This window comes from Phaenicophaeus curvirostris, chromosome Z (assembly GCF_032191515.1).
Source record: "Phaenicophaeus curvirostris isolate KB17595 chromosome Z, BPBGC_Pcur_1.0, whole genome shotgun sequence".
Classification (NCBI taxonomy): domain Eukaryota; kingdom Metazoa; phylum Chordata; class Aves; order Cuculiformes; family Cuculidae; genus Phaenicophaeus; species Phaenicophaeus curvirostris.
In genome coordinates, this window is record NC_091431.1 from 532,780 (window position 1) to 546,267 (window position 13,488).

Sequence of the window (13,488 nt, forward strand, 5' to 3'; positions counted from 1 at the left end):
TCGAAGTGCCGCGTCTACATCTTTTTTGAACCCTTCCAGGGAAGGCAACTGCACCACTTCCCTGGTTCAAAGGCTTCACCACCCTTTCAGTAAAGACATTTTTCCTAATATAAGATCTAACCCTCCTCTGGTGCAACTTGAGGAAGTTTCCTCTCACCCTATCACTAGTTACTTGGGAGAAGGGACTAACACTCACTACAACCTCCTTTCAGGCAGTTGCAGAGAACAAGAAGGTCTCTGTTCCCTTTTCTCCAGACTAAACAGTCCAAGTTCTCTCAGCTGCTCCTCTTAAGACTAGTGCTGCAGCCCCTTCATCAGCTTCATCATCTTCCTCCGGACGTTCTCCAGCCCCTCAATGTCCTTCTTGTAATGAGCAGACCAGAAATGAGCACAGTATACAAGGTGTGGCCTCGTCAGTGCCAAGTACAGGGGCACCATCACTTCCCTCCTCCTGTTGGCCACACCATTTTTGATACAAGCCAGGATGTTGCTGGTTTCTTGGCCACCTAAGCACACTGCTGGGTCATGTTCACCAGCTGTCAACCAGACCCCCAAGTCCTTTTCCACACGGGGTATAGAGAAGAATCTATCACTATTTATATTTCTACAGAGACATTCTGTAGACAACATTAAATACATATGTATATGTATAACAACATCAGTGAAATAAAATTTAAACCATGTATTCTGCTTCGTGCCTTGTTGGAAGCCTGTAATGGCTTTGCTGTTTCATTGAAACAGACCACCTGTGGAAAGAATGCAACTAACACAATCCAGAGGAAAAAAATCTGCAAGGAAATAAGGGGCAGAATTAATAGGCAGCTGGAGCAGAAGAGTCTGGCAGTGTCAGCTGATAAAATGCACCTGTGTTCAGGAAAGCAACCAGTTGTCATCAGGAAAGCACTCTCATCCTAAAGGTCTTTTCCAACCTAAATGTTTCTCTAATATTGCACTTCTGCTACCATTCTTGGCTACTACAACAGATTGATCTGTATCTGTTTCGCCTTAAGCTGAGCAGTGTTTTTGTCTAAGGGTTACAGAGTGATAAATACTACTTGGATGTGAATTTCACGTCTGTGTACAGTTTATGTGAGAATTCTGCTGTCCTACTTTTTTTTTTCTAAATTAGCTGCATGGCATATAAACTTTGCCTCAAGAAGTCATGTGTTTTAATGAGAGCATCTTCCAATTTACAGTTCAAGAAAGTCCAAGTTAAACTGATGGCACCATTCATATATGTAGTTAGAGATCTGCACCTTTCTGGACACAGATTTAAGTTAGAAACTTTGCAACTGAAGTCAATAAAATACAAGTGAAATACCTGGAGTTTGACTTTGATCTTTTTTTGTAAACCTGATCAGCATATGGAATAACTCCGTATAGCATATGTAAATTTATGCATTTTACTACCATTAGAGAAATAATTATGCAAAATGTAACTTTCATCATATAAGCAAATATTAAAAAATATATTGATCTGCACTACTAACCTTTTTTACCCCAGGGATAAGTTTATTTGGTCTTCATTTACAACGTAACCAACTTTCAAGACTATGAGTTAAAGATACCTTCAACCAAGTAGTGTTGTACAAATACTGTTATACTTTGAAGTTTTGTAGTTTTTTATATTCAATTCTATGTCTGTTATTATTGGCCTGTTTTGCTTCCATAAGAATAAAAGTTACTGATACAGAGCAAATTATGCATTTTATAACCACAGAGCGATGTCAATCCAAATCAGCATGTCTGTTTAGCAGATAATGCCATCTTTTTCTTGTCTGTTGCTGCTTAACAGCAACAGCAGTGACCCCCGGAGAACAAAAATCTTTTCTTGAAGGCATACAACAGATTCATAATTGCAGTCCAGCAGGGTAGACTGGTTATGTGCAATAATCTCAAATCCAGAATAAAAAGCCATATGCTTTGACTGGCTGAATCCCTTAAGAAAATGCAGGTCTACTCTACCCTTGTTGATTATGCCAAAATAATAATGACTAGTTGCACCTAATTTGTTGGCGTGTGTGTGGGAAAGATGGTGTTTGCAAACTTTGACACAGGGATAGGGGAAGAAGCTATAGTTAAAAAATGGAATTTTAGGCATTGTTCTGTAATTAAATATCAAGATCATCCATCATGATTATTAGCACTCTGAAAACCCTGTTGGTGAGTACTTTATTATTATAGCTTCTTCCTAGCTCTTCATTCATATTAAATAAATAATTACTTTCCTAGTGTGTCTTTTATGTTCCCTGGTAGAGTTAAGCATAATATGCGGAGGATGAAGGGTAAAGAATGGACAAAAGCAAAGTACACTTTATTTCTCTTTAAACTGCGAAGAGATAGTAGTTAAAAATGTGTAGGAAACCTCTTCTTCCCCCAGATAAAAGTCTTCAAAATGCAGAATGAGAACCCAGTCTTGGCTTCAGCTAATGGAAACAATTATTAGCTACTGGTGCCTTGATACCTGAGTATGTGCTGCCTTATGGATAACTGCAGACATTCAACAATGGACAGGTTTAGACACAGAATTTTTTAAATAGTGCTCTTAACTGTTACACATATGTGAAAGTCTGTCTTAATTATCCTAGTCCTGAAGTCAGTCATTGTTAAGATCTAGATTGGGAACTTTATGTTTTTCATTCAAACATCAGGAAACAGCTGCTGGAACTTGTGACCAGACCTGCCTGACCTATTTAGACAAATAGTTCAACAAAATAGAACTTTCTTTGCTACTTGGTATCTGTTCATGGAACAGATTTGTTATTGCAAAAATGCTTGTTACACTGTACTTGAAGGTTTTTGGATTGGACAAAATCAACCCATAAACAGGTTGAAAACTATCAATTGCAATAATTGACATACTTGTTTAAATGTTAAGCACAGAAAAGTCACGTGAAGTGGATATAAGGATAATAGGGTTTATTTGTTTACTGTTTCAATGACCTATAGAATCAATTTTAAGGGCAAATATTTCAAACAAAATCTCTTTCTGGGTGTATATTTGCTAATATATTCACTGAAGATGGCAGTGCAGGTATCTTCAAACTGGGACTTGAACAATAAATCTTACAGGTCTGGTTGTAGCAATGTTGCATTAGTCACAGAAATGCCTGTAAATTTAGAAACTTCTAGTAGTGTAACTGTGATTATTTTTTCTTAACACATTTATCATATTAAGTAGAATTCATAAACAGACCTCTCTGGTTTTGTTAAAACTGGCAAAAGTGCACGGATATTTGTTCATGTATATCACTAGTGCTTTTCGTGGGAGGAAAATGGGATGAAATTCTGCAATGTTTCTGACAGTTTTTCATTTTTAAGAGAATAGTGGAGGTTTGGATGCAACAGGAGTTACCGAAGTTTTCTCTGAAATAACTTTGGAAAAACAGACTTTCTTACGCTATGAGTGTTACTCTGTGCTCTCCACAATGTTTTTGGGGTAACAACTCCAGATCCCAAAGCTGCTCCTCAAAAGACTTGTTCTCCAGCCCCTTCACCAGCTTTGTTGCTCTTCTCTGGACTTGCTCCAGAGCCTCAACATCCTTCTTGTGGTGAGGGGCCCAGAACTGAACACAGGATTCGAGGAGCGGTCTCACCAGTGCCGAGTCCAGAGGGAGAAGAACCTCCCTGGACCTGCTGGTCACACCGTTTCTGATCCAAGCCAAGATGCCATTGGCCTTCTTGGCCACCTGGGCCACTGCTGGCTCATGTTCAGACAGCTGTTGACCAGTGCCCCCAGGCCTTTCTTCTCCAGGCAGTTTCCAGCCACTCTTCCACAAGCCTGTAACACTGCAAGAGGTTTTTGTGTCCCAAGTGCAGGACTCTGCACTTAGCATTGTTGAACCTCCTCCTGTGGTCTCAGCCCAGCGGTCCAGCCTGTTCAGATCCTTCTGTAAAGCCTCCTGACCCTCCAGCAGATCCACACTTCCACCCAGGTTAGTGTCATCCACAAACTTGCTAAGGGTGCACTCGATGCCTTCATCCAGGTCATTGATAAAGACATTGAACAGGGCTGGACCCAGCACTGAGCCCTGGGGACACCACTTGTCACTGGCCTCCAGCTGGAGTTAACTCCATTTCCCACCACTCTCTGGGCCCTCCAGCCAACCAGTTTTCCACCCAGGAGAGTGTTCACCCATCCAGGCCAGTAGTAGCCTGTTTCTCAAGCAGGATACTGTGAGAAAATGTGTCAAAGGCTTTGCTAAAGTCCAGGTAGACTACATCCATAGTGTTTCCCTCATCCATTAAGTGGGTCACCTTGCCATAGTAGGCAATCTGTTTAGTTTGGCAGGACCTGCCTTTCATAAACTTGTGCTGAGTGGGTCTGATCATCTAATTGTCCTGTGTGTGCTTGAGATGGCACCCAAGACCTTCCCTGGCGCTGAGATCAGACTGACAGGTCTGTAGTTTCCTGGATTCTTTCTTCAACCCCTCTAAATGGGTGTAACTTCTACCAGCCCCCAGTCCAATAGAACCTACATACACTTTATTCCTCAGATTAGCACTTTTTTTTTTTCCTATATTATACATTAACTCTTCTAAATGTATGTGGTAATGTTTGAAATCCTGGCCATAGCCAGGACACTAATGAAAGTTTTTCTTGCCCCTACCTAGTTTCAGGTTTATATTTCAGCAATCTTAACATTGTGAGACATAGTATGTTAACAGACCATTAACAAGAAAAGTCACAGGCCTGAACACATTCCCCTATGACAGGTACTCAGATTGTTCGCTATGTGGCAACTGACCCCAGAGAACTGAACTGAAATATATTTGACTCTGTGAAAAGCAATGATATACTTTTTATTCCCAGCACTTTACCGTGCAAGGATGAGCAACAAAAATGAGAGTTCAGGAATGACAAAGTACCAAAATTTGTGATGCTTTATGACAATCCCTACAGAAGAAATCTGCCAGGCTACAGATCTACCGATACATGCACCTCCCTCTCCAGTATTTTTTAACTTGATGTCTGGAATCTGCATGGTTTTTTTACAGTAAACCTTAACCTTAATACACTAACATGTTGGTTTGCTTTTTCTCTAACTCAATGTATCAACTACACAGTGCAATTATTCTGGCACAAAACTAACTATGCATAAGCCAATTTCCATAGCTATAAACTTCTCATATTGTGTACCACACTGTGGTCAATACCAAAAAGTTCCAATTCTATCAGCAAAACTATGAGTAATTAAAATTGATGTAAAAAATATTTTGGAGGGGCATCTACCCTGGTGAGCATCTCTTTTTGACAGTATTATAAAAAAGTGCAGAATCATAGCTCAGAAAATCATTATTGTAACAAATTATACCTGTAAAAACCTGCTATGAATAATCAGAAGGGATGGAAATCAAGGGAAAAAAATATCTGAGGCTAAAATCCATGTTGTTTTGTTTAACCAACACCCACCATCCACAGCATAAAAAATTCATATGCAAAACAAGAATCTAGTTGTTTTTTTGTGTGCCAATTGAAAGTACTCCTCAGACTTCTAGGGGTATGAAGACATGATGTTAAAGACTTATATGATGTTATACTTACAGAGAGCCTAAGAAAATTATTTGTGAAAGATTGCTGCTAGAAGATGAAATGTGTAGGAATACTTAACTACACTGGAGAATTTGTACGAGTAATTTAAAGTTACAGTTGAAGCCACTCTTTTAAAAATGATACCTTTTTTGGTATTTATGTTAAGGAAGCGTGCAGTAACATTTCCTGTACAAACGAGTATCCACCATTCCAGTTCGTAGGGTTTGTTTTGTAGACATGAGATCTGAGAATGCTCCCTTCTTCTGTCTTGACATCCTGATATTAATTGCTCTGTGATTAAGACTGTACATCTCTTATATTGCTCGGTCTTCCACATAAAGTTATAATCACGTGCTTTACTTCTTTTCTACAGTTGTCCAACACCTGCCAACTGATTTTGCCATACCCTAACCCCTACTTATCTGAACTGGGATACGTAAAACAAGTCTTCCCTATTCATCTTGTTCATCACTGTGTGCGTAGATACTTACTTTTATCTGGGAAAGATATCTCTTTTTTAAAAAAACACAAACAATAAAATCATTTATTGAAATCTTCTGCAGTAGGGTAACACTCCCAAGGTGAATGAAATCTATCAAACTGGATAGTCAGTAACTTCTTAATGGTGACAATGGTATCTGTTGTAAGGGCCATTGCAAATTTAGCTTTGGGTAAACTGGATGAGACTCCCCATCTGCTTCCATTTACCCCAAAAACCTGAATGTGTGTTACCCATATTCTACAAAAACCTTTACATCTGGCCATGAGAAAACTGGAGGCGACTTTGTAGTTGTTCTTTGTTTCATTACAAAAATTCTGAAGTAGCTGCTTTTCAGCCTCGTCCTGAGCATGGGATGTACTTAAAGTGATTACATCTGAATAAAACTGTCAGGCAGCTGCTTTGTTTTGCACTTGTTTCAGGTGGCCACATGAAAATCTGTAGTATCTTTCATGTTTTTCCTCTCCAGTTTCCTACAACTTAAGGAGGGGGGAGGAGGTTTGACTGGTTTTGAGTGTCTGAGAGCAGTAATGTTTATTCAAAGTCCCTTTGTTTTGTTACATTATGCTTTATTTGTTGTGAGTGCTAGGAAACCTGAAAATGCATCTATTTCAAAAATAGATTTCAAATTTCAAAATTCATATTTTGTTCAGCTGTGATTGTTGACATTGGTTATCCTCCTTAGAACAACTTTCATTTATTTAGTGTCACTCCCTTCCAGACTGATTTTTAAATAGATGTCAGGGTTTCAAAGATCTATTATTTACAAGGTGCTTCTGGCTCTGATGGGCATTAGTTCATTTAGTACCATGCTAGCTATTTCTTTCTTCCTGTCTCTTTTTCTTCTTTTTTTTTGAAGTCTTTCCCTTCTCAAATAAATTCACATTTTTGTTCTTATCCTTCCCGCTCCTTATTTATATCAAGTGCTTAGTATTGCTATTTATTGAAAAAAAATTCTGTAGTGCCTGTTTAGAAAGATGAGTTTATCATTATTGTTTTCGTATATGTTACAGAAATAGTATTTCTTTCCTATTTGCTATGTTCTTGCCATGTTATTTTGCATGTTTTTCTTCAAATAATAAAAAGTTCTAGTCTTTATACCTAGCAAAATATCACTAATGGAAATAAATCATATAGTCTAGAAAAAATTGACAATGTCATCTGAATGTAATGAACAAAAATACCCAAAACAAGCTAACTAAGCTCAAGAAAAGGCTATACAGTTCTTGTGATGAAAAGTAAGCACTGAAACTCTAGTGGTTCGTAAGTTAATGTTGATTTTCTTGAAAAGGCATTTTAATAGTGGGTTTTCTGTGCTTAGTGCTTTAATATCTAAAACTCAGTTAAAAAAATAATGCTTGACTTTCATACTTTTTTATTTGTTTCAGTTGTGTTCATGGTGTTTTGTAGTGCATTCACTGAAGTATTTTTAAATAGCTTTTCATTATTTTGTGGATAGAAAGCATTAAAGACTTGACGACATATTGATCCTTTACCTACTCTCTGTCCATTCTGGTAGAGTAAGACAGCAAAAATCTTTTCAGATCTGCATATTCTAGGTTTTTATATTGTTGTATGAATCCTTAAGAGATGTGGAACTGAGGTGGTGTTTCTCATGCCGTTGTTCATGGATTTGCAGTGTAGTGGTGAAAGGGGTAGCAGCTAACAAAGAGAAAAAGGCATACATAGGCTACCTGATTGAATCATAAAAGTAATCCTGTAGTAGTAAAATGAAGATTGTCTTCTCTTAAGTCAGTAATACTGTGGTAAGTATAAGGCTTCCTGGTCAAGGAGAATGTGGGTGTCCAGGTACTTTACAATACCATTTGCCGTGCTGTATCAAACCCTTAGTTTGTGAGTTGATCACAGTTGTGTTTCAGGAAGACTGATGACGACGGATCTGTTACACAAAAGGAGTATCTGTTTTGCTGGTGCAGCTCATCAGTTTGTGAAGCCATTTTAGGTACTAGCACAGAATCATAGAGCAGCACAGGCTGGAAAGGCCTTAGAAGAACTCCTGGTCAATATTTTGTGGGAAGAGGAGCCTTAGCTTGAATTAGCTAGCAGCTTGTCCAATCTTATATTGAACACCTCTAGAAATGAGGACTCTACCATGTCCCTAGGGAGGTTGTTACAGTGAATACAGTTCTTACTCTAAAAAAAAAAAGGTTTTCTTATATCAAGATGAAACCTCTCCTGGTGCACCTTGTAGCCATTACCCCTTGTCATCTCCATGTGGCTCCCTGCAAAGCAACAAAGCTGGTGAGGGGGCTGGAGAACAGGTCTTATGAGGAGCGGCTGAGAGAGCTGGGGGTGTTTATCCTGGAGAAGAGGAGGCTGAGGGGAGACCTCATTGCTCTCTACAACTACCTGAAAGGAGGTTGTGGAGAGGAGGGAGCTGGCTTCTTCTCCCAGGTGACAGGGGACAGGACAAGAGGGAATGGCCTCAAGCTCCGCCAGAGGAGGTTTAGGCTGGACATTAGGAAAAAATTTTTCACAGAAAGGGTCATTGGTCCCTGGCAGAGGCTGCCCAGGGAGGTGGTTGATTCACCTTCCCTGGAGGGGTTTAAGGGAGGGGTGGACAAGGCGCTGAGGGACATGATTTAGTGATTGATGGGAATGGTTGGATTCGATGATCCAGTGGGTCTCTTCCAACCTGGTTATTCTATGATTCTATGATAGTCTCCATCCTCTTTGTATTTGCCCTTTAAATACTGGAATACTTACTGAGATGATATCTCCCTGAGCCTTCACTTCTTCAGGGACAACAGATGTGACTGCTGCAGTCATTCCTCATAGGGCAGGTTCTGCAGCACTTCAGTCATCTCTGTGGACCCTTTCCAGTCTGTCTGCATCTTTTTTGAACCATGGGCATCAGAACTGGACACAATACTCCAGATGTGGCCTGACAAGCACTGGGTAGAGCATGATAATAACATCTTTTTTTTTCTGGTAGTAACGCCCCTGTGGATGCAGCCCAGCATCCAATTTGTCTTTGTTGATTCAGGAGCACACAGCTGGCTCACATTCAGCTTATTGTGTAAGCACTGCTCAGCAATAGCTAAAGCATCTCTGTTATCAACACTGTTTAAAGCACAAATTGAAAGCATATCCCCATACTACCTGCTATGAAGCAAATTCTCTCTGTCCCAGCCAAAACCCGCACCTGACCCTACCACTCACTTCAGTGTCATCAACAAACTTGTTACGGGTACTTTCAAGCTCATCATACAGGTCATTTAGGAGATTGTTGAACAGAGTGGAGCCCACTATTGATCCCTTGGAGATCCCACATTAGACAGCGTGCCAGGCTGATTAAAAGCCATTGATCACCACCTTAAAAGTTTTCTAACTCATTCAACCCCGTGAGTATAAGATGCGTATTTCTGGTAACTCAAATATTGTAGTTTTTAAAGTGTATACATAACAATCATGATTAACTGTAATGAGTGGCTGGTAGTCACTAATATCAGTGGGGATCCAATTAGGATGACTGTAAATCTGACTCTTTATAAAGCTTTTTATGGTTAGCAAGTCCTTTATAACACAGACTTACTGAATTTTCAGTTCTGATAAGACGAAAGCATCCTGACACCTTTCATATGAAATGAGTTTTCTGTGCTGGACTAGGGGTCCAGAAATCTTTATTAAAGTTATTGTATGTGAATACAAAAATTAAATCTTTGGTGTTTTTTTTGGTTAAAGGAACTTTCTGTGTTAATGTAGGAAGAAAGAAGGCTGAAAGGAGAAAGACTAGAGACATGCAGTGTTCACACAGAGACTTCTGCACTGTCAGTTTCATGCAGCAAACGCAGCCAGCAAGAAAACTTGAAATATATTACAAGATATGTGTACATTAATGCCTACTAAAAAGCTAAATATGGCTTTCAATCTCTGCTTCATAAGGCAGCTTCTGACTGTTCACTGAGGTTGGAAGATATCCTAAGGTTTCTTAAAAGGTTGTCACTGACAAAACATTCTTGACTTGGAGAATTTAACTGAATTTAATTTCACAGCATCACAGAATCACTGAGCTGGAAAAGACCCACAGGATCATCAAGTCCAACCATTCCTGTCAAAATTTATTTCATATGGATCTTCCACAGGCCACAGTACATTTCTGATGGTGTTCCTTTCTACAGCTTGTTTCCTCCTGGGCTTCATCCCCTCAAGAGGGTATGGATTACTTCCTTCTAGGAGTACAGCTCCAGCCCTGATCTCATCAATGGCCCTCACTTCACAGGAGAAGAATACCACTGAGGAATGTTACTTGTCACTGGCCTCCACATGGACATCGAGTCATTAATTGCAATTCTTTAAGAGTGACCACACAGTTAATTCCTTATCCAACAGTAGTCCCTCTGTCAAATCCATGTGTTTCAAATTTAGGGACAAGGATGTTGTGCTCTGCACAAATCCAGGATGAATTTGAGGATGTTTTTTAAGATGCTTCTGCTGTAAATCTATTTAATGGAAGTTTATACGAAGCCAATGTATCATTAGTTCCCTTGTTCTGGTCTGAGCTAAAGCAGAATCAATTTTCTATGTTTTCAGCTAAGCCTCATCTAAACAACTTCATTTTCTGAAAATTAACTACATGTTTTCAAACACTGTCTGTCTCTAAAAGTGATAACATGGGACATTGGAATAAAGAAAAGCCATTGCGTGCATCTTTCCCTACATAGACAAAGGTCATCCTTGAGTTGGTGAAATGCTGTAAAAATGATTTGCGCCTGCAAGGAGGGGCAGACAGGACAGGGGGGCCAAACGGGCTAACAGAGTATTCTATTCCGTTCATTTTTTAACAGGAACATACATTTGCAGAATGTATCTCTATGTAAAGAGCACATTTACTATTTTTTGATACAGAAAACTGTATGAGTTTTTTGAAGGGTATAAGTGAATCCAAATGATAATTCATATATGAGACTATATTGCAGTAATCCTTTAGCCCCAACTATGTTTAAACGGAAGCAATCTTTATGAATATACTGTAATGAGCTTTAGAAATTCTGCTGCATTTGAAATGAAGTAAGCTTATTCACCACTTGCTTGCTTACATGACAAATGGCCTGCAATTACAGTGTTTTAAAATAAATCAGCCTAATATGTTCTATTTGCAGTGTATTTCAATATTAGCATATTTTTTGTGTAATTTCTCTGCCTTCCTAATACATTGTATTCTACAAAGCTCTGCAACCTATAAATACTTATCAGTACAACCATAAAAGTGCTGCTTGGAAGGAACTTCTGGAATTCAAATTGTCCCACCTCCAACTTGAAACAAGGCTGTTGCCAATGTTTGAGTAGATAATCTATGGCTTTTTACAGATGAATCCAGATAAATTGCCAAAGACAGAAGTTCCACAGCCTTTTTCAAAAACCTGCTCTAGTGTGGTTCTGTCTTCCTTGTATTAATAAGGTACATTGACTTAAGGTTCTTCAAGGGTGTTATAGAAATAAATATTACATATAGGGAATTCTCATATTAGTTGCCAAAATCATGAGATCTTGGAGTCTACAAAGCAGTCAGATTTTCATACAAGTATTACATTTGGTGATTAACTGTTACACATAGCTAATACAATATTTTCATAACTTTTTTTGCAGAGAAAAGCCAGGGAAAGTTCTCTTCCACTCCTTTTTTAAATGTATTCTTGAGTACTTCCATTATTTGATGTAGATTAAAGTGTCACAAGATGTTGAAGACTATCACTACAAACAATGCTTGCACTTCAGTTTTTTCTCCTTTCTCCAGAATTTGAAATTCACAAAATTCTGCCTTCAAAATCTACAAATCCTTACTTAAATTGAATCAGTCTTCTATTCAGCTAAAAAGTAAGTTTATGCAGTTCAGATGGACTGTATTATGTGAGGGAATTCCTATGGTGCCCCTCAGAGTGAATTCAACCTACATTTGCTCCCAAATATAAAGGAAAAAAAATATATTGACCAGTGCATTGGGTGGATTTCTATCATAATGTGTTGTTCTACATGGAGACTGCAAAGATGCATCACAAGCAGGCTCCTTATATACAATTTCACCAGCATCCATCCAAAGATCAGTTACATGGGGAACCTCAGCCCAGCCCGGGGTCTATTCCCTAGCCAAGCTCTGCTGTCCAAATGTGGCCACTGATCTTGGGATTCTCAGGGTTCCCATTCTGGGATAGCCACAAGGCAGTGCTGAGGCTGGTCTTTTATCACTGGGAAAAACTTCACTCTCTTGCAAGGAGTGGCTTTGCCTCTGGCATTCCACTTCTTGTAGTTATGCCTTCTTGCACTCTGTGCCATATTATTCCTCTATCAGAAACTACCACTGCTGAGCAGCTGCAATTAGAATTTCACCCTCATTTGTTGGAGGTTTTTATAACACTGTCATAAGCCTTTCACTCTTTACGAAAGAACTGTATACAATTAATAAGCTTTCAGCATGTTATTGCCATTTGTCTAGTACACGTCTTCAGACTGTAAGTTGAAAGGACTGCCAGATTTTCCTCAGTACTGAAAAGGATATCAGACAGTTGGGCACACAACAAGTTTATGAAAGCACTTTCCTGGCTGTAACAATTCTGTATGTAAAGTAGAAAAAAAAAAATAATCTTACTTTAGATTTCCTGTATTATTTTTCTTAATTATGTGCTGATGTCAATAGTACTATTGACTTTTACTATATCATTAATCTCTGTGCACTGGATCTCAGGCAAAACCATCCTGTCAGTACAGAAAGCAAACTAAAAAAATACTTTAACCATCATAATTTGCTTTTATGTGTGAGGTTGTACTTGTTTTATCTCTAGAGTAATATTTTTACTTAACAGACTGTAAGAACATATTTATATATCCTAAGAAATTAATACCATACTTACAGTAGAATAGCATACTGTACATTGAAAGTGGGATGGGCAACTGGAGGTGATGAAAGGTTAGCAGTTACAGTACTTCTTGAAGAATTAAGATAAACTACAAAACACATATATATATAAACACATATAAATATATATAACATATACATATATAAAATATATACATATATAACATATATATACATATATATAACATATACACATATATAACACATATATACATATAACACATATAAATACAGGACTAGTGATACCAGTAGCGGCATTGAAAAAATACTATGCAAATCATTGTCATGTTTATAAGCAGCCCAATTAAAGAGTCCTTTTGAAATCTGCTTCATGTTTTTCTGTTACACTTTTGAAAAATTATTAAAAAAGATTAAATATTTACCCCTCCAGATAGCTGCTGGAATTAGGAAATGCCACTGCACTGCAGTTGTCATGAAGTGATATTCACTGAGGTGATGCACAATGGAGACTCAGTCTCTACCTGGTTTCTGAGACCTTACAAGAATCACTATAGGAAATAGCCAAAACAGGTTTGCAGGGTATTAGACTGATCAATATAAAATAAACTTTCAAAGTGTAGG